Genomic DNA, 8,738 nt, shown 5'->3' with positions numbered 1-8,738 from the left:
TCTCTCTCCATAACCTAAAATAAAAGTAAGATTAAAAAATAGAAGAACTATCAGCCACTGCATATGTTGTCATATCTGATCTCTACAACTGAGGTACTATCATCTTTGCTTTTCATTTTATTTCTCATATATTTGCAATCTGCTGCTGATTCACCAAAGATGGAGAATCGTGGTTTTGGTGCTTTTTGTCTCCACCTAAGCTCCACACTTGGGGTTCCACGATCCACGTAGGCTGCGGCTGCCTCACAATCAAAAAGAAGGAAGGAAGGAAGGAAGGGAGGGAGGGAGGGAGGGAGGGAGGGAAGAGTAGCAAAGATTTTTTAAAAGTGGTGGTACATGTGTTAGACTTTGAGGACTAAGTTCCGTTTAAGGTGTAATAAACTTGCTATCTTTGGAAAATGTTATGGTTTGTGGATAAGTATGTCGATGAACACAGAGATACTGGGATATCTAGGAGCCAGGAGTTGGACTCAATGACCCTTGTAGGTCCCTTCCAACTCGGGATATTCTGTGATTCTGTGATGACTTTGTGCGGAGATACTCCTGCTTCAGGCTCCTGCTTTTACCACAATTCTGTGTTCACCTCAGGTGTGACCAGGGCTGCATGGTGCTGGTGAGGCCAGCGGGCACCTGAGACCCAGCCCAGCCCAGGACTGGCATTATCGCTCCCTCGTGCTGCCTCACCAGCAGAAACTTGGGAGTGTGAACACCAAAGGCTGTGCATCCTGGAGTTCTACCAAAGTAATTGGTCTCACTATAATGTGGCTTATTCTGTCTTTTCCAGGGTGAGTGGTTAAGTTTAACTGCATTCAGAATGCATTTGGATTTTCAATGGTCCTCTAAAATAGCAGGCATACATCTCTTCTGACTTTGAAAAACATTGGTAAAGAACTATTAGCAATGTATTTGCAGAATTCTTTAAAAAATGAGGCATATTCAAGATTTATGTCAAACTGTTTCGAAGTGTGATTGAAAGAACTAAGAATCTAAGTATTTCTTACAGTTGGTTATCTTCTAGAATGGTTGAAGGATACTCCAAAAGTAATGGCATAGCTGTTTTTCAAAATAAATAAATAAATAAATAAAGCAGAGAGGATATAAAAGTATTAGCACAGCCATTACAAATGAGACTCAGATGTACCTCTCATATCATTATCTGCTTTCTTGTCCTTTTTGTTAAAGTTTGACTTCAGTGTGTTGGATCAAGCTGTTAGTGCTGCTAAGAAAAACTTAAATTTGAGCAGGTGATAGGTGATAAAAGTAGGTGGGGGGAGGAGTCTCTCCTGGCTTCTTTGTACAAAAATCTGCTCAATGTCTGGAGTCAGTCTGTTCTCTCTCACTGTGCTATTTGTGTATTATTTTCAATAACAGCAGGTAAAAACAAATAACATAATTTTTAAGTTGACAGCATCTGCTTTAAGTTCCATGGAACTTAAAGCAAAGGGCCATTGTACACCCTGACACTTTACTGTATATTACAATTTTCTGTTTTTACTTTATCTACAACAAGAAGCACAAAATATCATAGGTGAACTTAAAATCTGAAACTGCTGCAGTGATTCCTAATAAAATTATGAGCAAGCAGAATAGTGAGGTTTTTTATCAAAAGCATTTATACCACTAGGGGTCCTTCATGGTCAGATTATTATTTCTTCCACTTTTTTTCTCCACTTCTTTATGCATGCTACATATGAGAATTACTGTCTATAAAGAAATTTACTTTGTTCACTATAATATAATCTTAGAAAAATGGTGATTTTCCTTTCTGAATTGTTTTATGGAAAAAAAAGTATATGGATTTTTCAAATAGAATATTTAATAGAAACTCCTTTTTATGAAGTAAAATGTCATTTTATTTTGTAGCTCAACAACTGCACATTTAACATTTCCAATTCTTCACCAACTCACACTCGACTTCTCCAACAAAACCTCTTTTCTCTTAGACAAAAAATAAAAAAGGAAGCAAAGGTCAAACTACTGAGACAAATCAGAATAAACAATTCAAACAATAGCACAACATATAGGTAGTTTTTGTCTGCCTTACTTTCATGACTTTCTTCCTATTTTTCCAAGTTAGAAGCCAGTTAATAATGTTTGAAAACTGAAAGAACTGTGCAACCTTGGGAACTTGGCTAGTAGGACTGAGATTAGATGTATCTTTACAAAACACAATACCACTTATCTGGAAACCAGTAACAAAGATTTGTAGCATATGCTCATCGTTTGGAAACAATTAGGTCCTAAGACAAAGAAGTACTTGCTGTTCCCAGGATGGCCATGAGCTGGAAAGGCGTAGTAGCAGCACAAAGGGCAAATGGTAATCCTAGGATGCGTCAGCACCCAGAGCCAGGACAAGAAGCAATGGGCACAAACTGGCACACAGGAGGTTCCCTCTGAACATCAGGAAGCACTTTGGTACTTTGCACTACTGTACTGTGCAGCACATCTGTACTGAGCGCTGTGCCTCGCTGGCACAGGTTGCCCAGAGAGGCTGTGGAGTCTCCTCTTTGGAGACCTTCAAAAGCTGCCTGGACATGGTCCTGGGCAGCCTGCTCTGGGTGTCCCTGCTTGAGCAGGGGTTGGAGCAGACTTCCAGAGGTCCTTTCCAACCTCAACAATACCGTGATTCTGTGGACCTGTGATCAGCTGGAATCAAGACAGAGATGCACTGGACTATCATCAGTCCTGGAGAGAATTCTTCTGAAATATGGCATACATGATGATTACTCATGTTCAAGAAGAATGCACAAAAAGATGCAAAAATTGAAGGCATGAGAGCATGGCTTGTTAGTCTAGCTGAGATGCTGAGATGGACAAGACTGCTGTCAAAAAAATGCACTGAGAACAAACCTCAAAAAGGAGATAAACCTTTAAAAATAAAAGACAATGTTAGCAGAAGAACAAGCATGTATATATTAAACATTATTAATTTTAGGCTGAAAATGAGTGACGTGCGGAAAACAGACTCCACAATCAGTAAGATGGTAAAGTAGGTATGTTTATTCAGCACTGGGCAGCACGGGGAGTAGTCCCACCAAAGTCGTGCGCACCCCAACACGGCAAGTTGCCTTGGTTATATGCAGCAAAGAGTTACATATGCATGGTTTCCCAATACGCCTATATGTATACATAACCTATCCCCACTTCATCTTAAAATTAGTTCCAAAAAGTCATTTCCATAAACTTCTCCCGTCTGCGCTTGCACAGTGTCTCCTGGTGGTGGTCGCCAGGGGTCGTGGGGATGAAGGCTGATAACTCTTCTTCATCATCACTAGTTGACCTCCTGCCTTTGTGCAGACTCGGCTGCTCCTTGGCTCTTGTCCTAACCACAGGGGCGGTCTCAGATGGTTTTTGAGACACGTTCCCCGTTTTTGTCAGGAACCATCCTTTGTGACAGGCCCCAAGACTTCTTGTTTCGGTTAATTTGCAGAGTGGTAAGCAAAGACATTAAGCAACATCTATTAATACAATAATCTAGGTGTTCATTAGTCAGCATCCTGTCTACTAAGATTCTCTTAACTCCCTCTCTCATGAGAAGACATATTTCATATTTGCAATGCAGCTGTCCTTATTCAGAAAATCAGGCCCTGGAATGGATATTCTATGGGAGTAGTAGAAAAAAGAATCACAATAAATTACTTAGTGCAACTTAAGTGCTAGGCTGGCTGACTCAAAGGGCAAGCACACTCCCAGGAATTTCAGGGCTAAAATTCCAACTTTTATTGTTCCTAACGGGCCTTTTTTCTGACAGCAGGCACTTATGGGGAGCGGGTGGTGTTGAGACACAGGGCCCCCACAGGCTGAATGCCGGGCACTTGGTGTTGTGAGGGAGGTGCTGCAAGCAGGCCAAAGGACGCACCATAGCACCTACACCATGGCACCAAGTGCCACCATTTCCCATGTGCGGAGTAGCCAATCAGCAGACACTGCCAGAATCGTGCCCGTGGCTCTCCTGCTTTGATTGGTCAGCCCAGCCATCACTCCAAGAGGTGACCCACTCAGCAGCGCTGGAGGCAGAAGTGGGGCGGGGCCCAGACACGAGGAGTGAAGGCGTCAGGGTGGGGGCAGCTGCAGGCCCAGTGAGGGCACCTACATTTGTGAGGCCCACCTGGTCATCTGAGGTGTGACCCCAGGAAAATATCCATTGTTTCTGCAGATGTAGTGCCCCTGAGGCCTAAGTAAGCTCATGGGAGTGCTGATTTCTGTAATAACCAGTTAGATCCCACAGAGCACTGGCTTCACAGAATCATCTAGGTTGGAAGAGACCTCCAAGATCACCAAGTCCAACCTCTGACCTAACACTAACAAGTCCTCCACTAAACCATATCACTAAGCTCTACATCTAAACATCTTTTAAAGACCTCCAGGGATGGTGACTCAACCACTTCCCTGGGCAGCCCATTCCAATGCCTAACAACCCTTTCAGTAAAGTTCTTCCTAATATCCAACCTAAACCTCCCCTGGCGCAACTTTAGCCCATTCCCCCTCGTTCTGTCACCAGGCATGTGGGAGAATAGACCAACCCCCACCTCTCTACAGCCTCCTTTAAGGTACCTATAGAGAGCGATGAGGTCGCCCCTGAGCCTCCTCTTCTCCAGGCTGAACAAGCCCAGCTCCCTCAGCCACTCCTCGTAAGACTTGTTCTCCAGACCCCTCACTTCACACCCAGCCCAAACATGACTGCCTCCAACCTTCAGTCCTCCAGTACTGGCACCATTGTAAACTACACTCAAAGAGCTCAGGGGATGCTGGAGATACAGCTTCACAAGGGCAGCTATGTCTTGGAAAGGCAGACACAACAAAGCCCAAGTACCACCACAATTTGCATCTGCTCAGGACATGTTGATAGCATGACTTTTTCCCCACTCTGCTGCTGAAATGAAGGAAACTGTTCCTCAACCCCCTAGCAGATTTCTTTCTCTTTTCAGAAGCATATTCTTCCAGTGACTTCATAGAATAACATTTAACACCTCCAGTTATGCAGCCACAACCTGTGATAAGACCTCTTTGACTTTAACCTTCTCTTCTATGGACTAAACAAAATAGCTTTGTTTAGTTTTGTTTAAGTTGGTCACCCTGATGACTGTGGACATAATATTGGAACCTAGCAAATTGCCTAGTTTCCTGGGTTGCACTTCAGTCAGGAATTAGCCTAATGAATATTCCCCGAAGTTTAAGCAGATTTTTCATTTTGTTTTCCAGGGAGAAACTCCTGACTACGTGAATTTGGTGGGGATCAAACGGGTGTACTTGGCTGCATTTCTGTCAGACTAGGCAAGGTGCAGAAAATGGTTATTCTGGCCTGTAATGCAGGGACCCCAACAGTCGGGTACGCATTGTGCCCACTGATCAGTTCATTCCCTGCAGGGCCCCTGCCCTGCTCCGGTCTGGGCTGGTTGGAGCTGCAACCCCCAGGGGACCGACCGGCTTTCCTTTCCGAGGATGAACCACTGCGCTGAGCCTTCCACCTCTGGTGCATGCTCCAGCCCCTTCTCTTGAATTCTTCTAATCCTAGCAGGTGTCCCTGCAGGTGGTTGAGCCAGCAGAAAACTTTTGTTTTGTTTTTTATCACAATTTTTTCTTTTTTTTTTGATAAGATTAGTGTCCTGATGACTCCGCGCCCTGAATCAGATCACTGTCAAGAGGACAAACACCACTTCCAGTGCAAAGGCAGAGGCATACAGGGTACAGGGCTGGAGTTACAAGAATAGCTCTAGTGTAGATCTGTTTTGTTAAGATTGGGTTCTTCTTGGTGAAACACATTTTATCTGTGCTGTCATCCTATTTTTAATATAGTCAGTTTAGGAATTTTAGCATTTAAAAGAATATCACTAATGAAGTACTTTGTTTACTACGTTGATCCCATTTTGTTATTAAAATACCTTGTGACACTGCACTTAGCCTTGATATTACAGGAAAAGATACAGTGAGCGTATATTTATTTGCAAACCCTGCCATTCTGAGATGTCTTAACTAAGACTGCATTGTTTCTGGAGTATTTATTTAAGACCACTTGTTTGTCTATGATGGCATACTGAAAGAAATTATCACTAAACTCACCATGGCAAAGGCCAGAATCTACAACTGGTCTGAGTGAATGCCAGACTTCGCATTCTGTGTAGTTTATCCTTAAATCTTAACGCATGCAGACCAAGGCTGAGAAGAGACTAACCAGGCACTGCCAAAACCAGGTTTAAGGGTGTGATAACATTTCACAGGCCGATGAGCCCCCTGTCTCCACTCTCAATCTAACAGAAGAGTTGGGCAGTGTTTCAAAGGTTGTTTTTGCACCATACTAGCATAACTTCTCCTTCACACCTTGGTGAAAGAGTAGTAGGTAAGAATGTCTCAGGCAGTATTGTGATGGCCCATCACAGGCAAAATGTGGTTTGCAGAGAGAAGACATCGTTTCATTAGGTCAACTACTAATATTTGAAGATAGATAGACACAAGAGAAGATAGATACACAAACAGTTCATCCAATTGGGTTTGCAGTGTTCCAGACTTGGGCTGTGGTATTATTAAGATAGGGAACTGAGAAAGAAGTTTTTTGAAAGAGCTTGCAGCAGCATATTTTACCTTGTCAGTGAAAGACTGGACGTGAGTTAATAAATCAGCTGCACAGTCTGTGATGCACTGATAAATGGTCATACCTGAGAGAGGAAGAGGACAAAAACTAGTTCTTTCCTTCTTGTCCATTTTTGCCATATTCTTTTTTTCAAGTATTAATACAATCGGTACTATGAGAATTGAAATGCATTCTGAATTTTATTTTATTTATTTTGCACAAGCTCCACAAAGAAAATGAATATCCTAATTGTTATAAGGTAAGCACATGAATGGAGATCTCCAACTGCTCCAGCCTGATGAATGTTCCTTTCAAAGTGTTTCTCGGGTTTTATCAAAACATATTTTAGAATCGCAGAATAGTTTAGGTTGGAAAGAATCTCTGGAGGTTATCTGGCCCAACACCCTGTTCAAAGCAGAGTCAGCTAGAACAGGTTGTTCAGGGCCATGTTCAGTTAAGCCTGAATATCTCCAACCCTGGAGATTCCACAATTCTGTAGACCCCTGTCCCAGTTTTTAAGTACCCTCATGGTGTGTGTGAGAGAGAGAGAGAAAGATGCAAAGAGAGAGAGAGAGAGAGAGAGAGATTCTCTTACCTACTCAGAAATTCCCTTGTAAATGGTGACCGTTGTCCTTTGTCCTTTTGATGTGTGCCTCCAACAAAAGTCAGGCTCTGTCTTCTCTACTTCCTCCCAACAGAAAAAGCAAAGACTGCAGTAAGATCATGCAGGGTGGTTTAGTAGTTTCACCGTTTAATGCCTCAGAAGCATGGTTTCTGCCAGTTTCTTTTTGAAGTCTTACATTTTCTTACTTCTTATTAACTGTTTCTTACTTCTTTTTTTCTGTTCACATCTATATTGAAAGAAGGGTTACTTATTCTTAGGAAAGACACTGTTCTTAAAATCAATGCATGCCTTCTGACATTTAGAACCACGCTTGGAGGCAGAGTATTCTGTAGAAGTATATTCGGTGTTACCCAGGAAAAATCAGATATTGCATATCAACTTCAATATGGAACTAAGATCAAATTAATTTTTCTTCATTTTAAGTTTTTGTCAAGATCAACAAGACATGAGTAGTAGCAGACATTCAAATGGTGTAAAATAAAACTCTATTTTACATATTACATAAAATACATGGTAGAAAATAGATACTGTAAGCTCATATAAATAATGCAGAAGTAAACAGAAGAAGCAATTATTTTTCCTAAATTTCCTACATATACAAAAGACATTTTATTCATATTGCCTGCTTGAAGAATTTCTAGTTAGATAACATGATCTTGTTTAACATCAATTCCCTCTTAGAAAAATGACTATTTTTTCTCAAGACCATTCTATTGCAGTATTAAGTATTTAAAGCTTTTGTTGTAAATACAAATCTGTTCTATTATTAATGTTCGATCTTAGGTTTTGGTATTTTTATTCTGAAGAGTTCCTAAAAACTTTCTCTAGGAAGAGAGAGGGGGAAGTATTTCATAACAGTAGAATAAAAGATAACGAGATTAGGTGTCAACCAGACCTGTGGAACAGCATTCCAGTCTTTGTTTCCAGTCTTTTGTCTTGGCAAGACATCCGACTAATGAGTAAATGATGCAAGCTGCACCTTTAACACAGCATTACCTTAGCTGAACTTCCGCTGCGTTGGAAGATATTGGAAGACATTTGGAACCTACAGTTTAGCATACATCCAAAGGGGATTTTGTTACTGTTGTTGTTCATCTCATAAGTGAACACAAAATGAGCAGGTTTTGTTTGTTTGTTTGTTTTTGTCAAAAGGAGTCTCAGAAAATAGTAGTCTTCCAGACACTCAGGCAAAGCTCAGCTGCCATATTAGAAAAACGTTTATTCAGTGCTTACTTAACATGCTGAAGTGCTTTCCTAAACATTTTTACTAAGAAATGTAACCAGATTGGTTTAGCCATTCTTTTTTCCTATTCCTAGAACTAAAATTTATCACAGAATTCTCTTTATCTGACAGTCTTCATATATATACAACCTTAGTAAAATCAATGTTATGTTGAAAAAATAAATCAAAGAAGAAAGACTAATTCTTGGAGATTTGTTAGGAGGGGAGGGTTTACAAAATAACATATGCTCCTGTCTAAAATCTCAACTGTTTCATAGTAAAATGGTTCATGATTTTATCAGGATTTTATCTCACTTAAAGCA

General features: G+C 41.1%; 1 long non-coding RNA gene across 1 annotated transcript; it reads right to left on the bottom strand.

The window, feature by feature from the left end:
• Positions 1-2,977: 2,977 nt before the first annotated feature.
• Positions 2,978-7,992, bottom strand: LOC136789610 (uncharacterized). Its single transcript, XR_010828384.1, has 3 exons — positions 7,164-7,992; positions 6,580-6,653; positions 2,978-3,409 (listed from the first exon to the last, which is right to left on the bottom strand). It is a non-coding gene; the product is annotated as an uncharacterized lncRNA (long non-coding RNA).
• Between the last annotated feature and the right edge of the window lie 746 nt (positions 7,993-8,738).

The sequence above is a fragment of the Anser cygnoides genome, chromosome 1, assembly GCF_040182565.1.
Source record: "Anser cygnoides isolate HZ-2024a breed goose chromosome 1, Taihu_goose_T2T_genome, whole genome shotgun sequence".
Lineage (NCBI taxonomy): Eukaryota > Metazoa > Chordata > Aves > Anseriformes > Anatidae > Anser > Anser cygnoides.
Note: the sequence above shows the minus strand (reverse complement) of the source record. Positions and strands in the feature narration are given on the sequence as shown.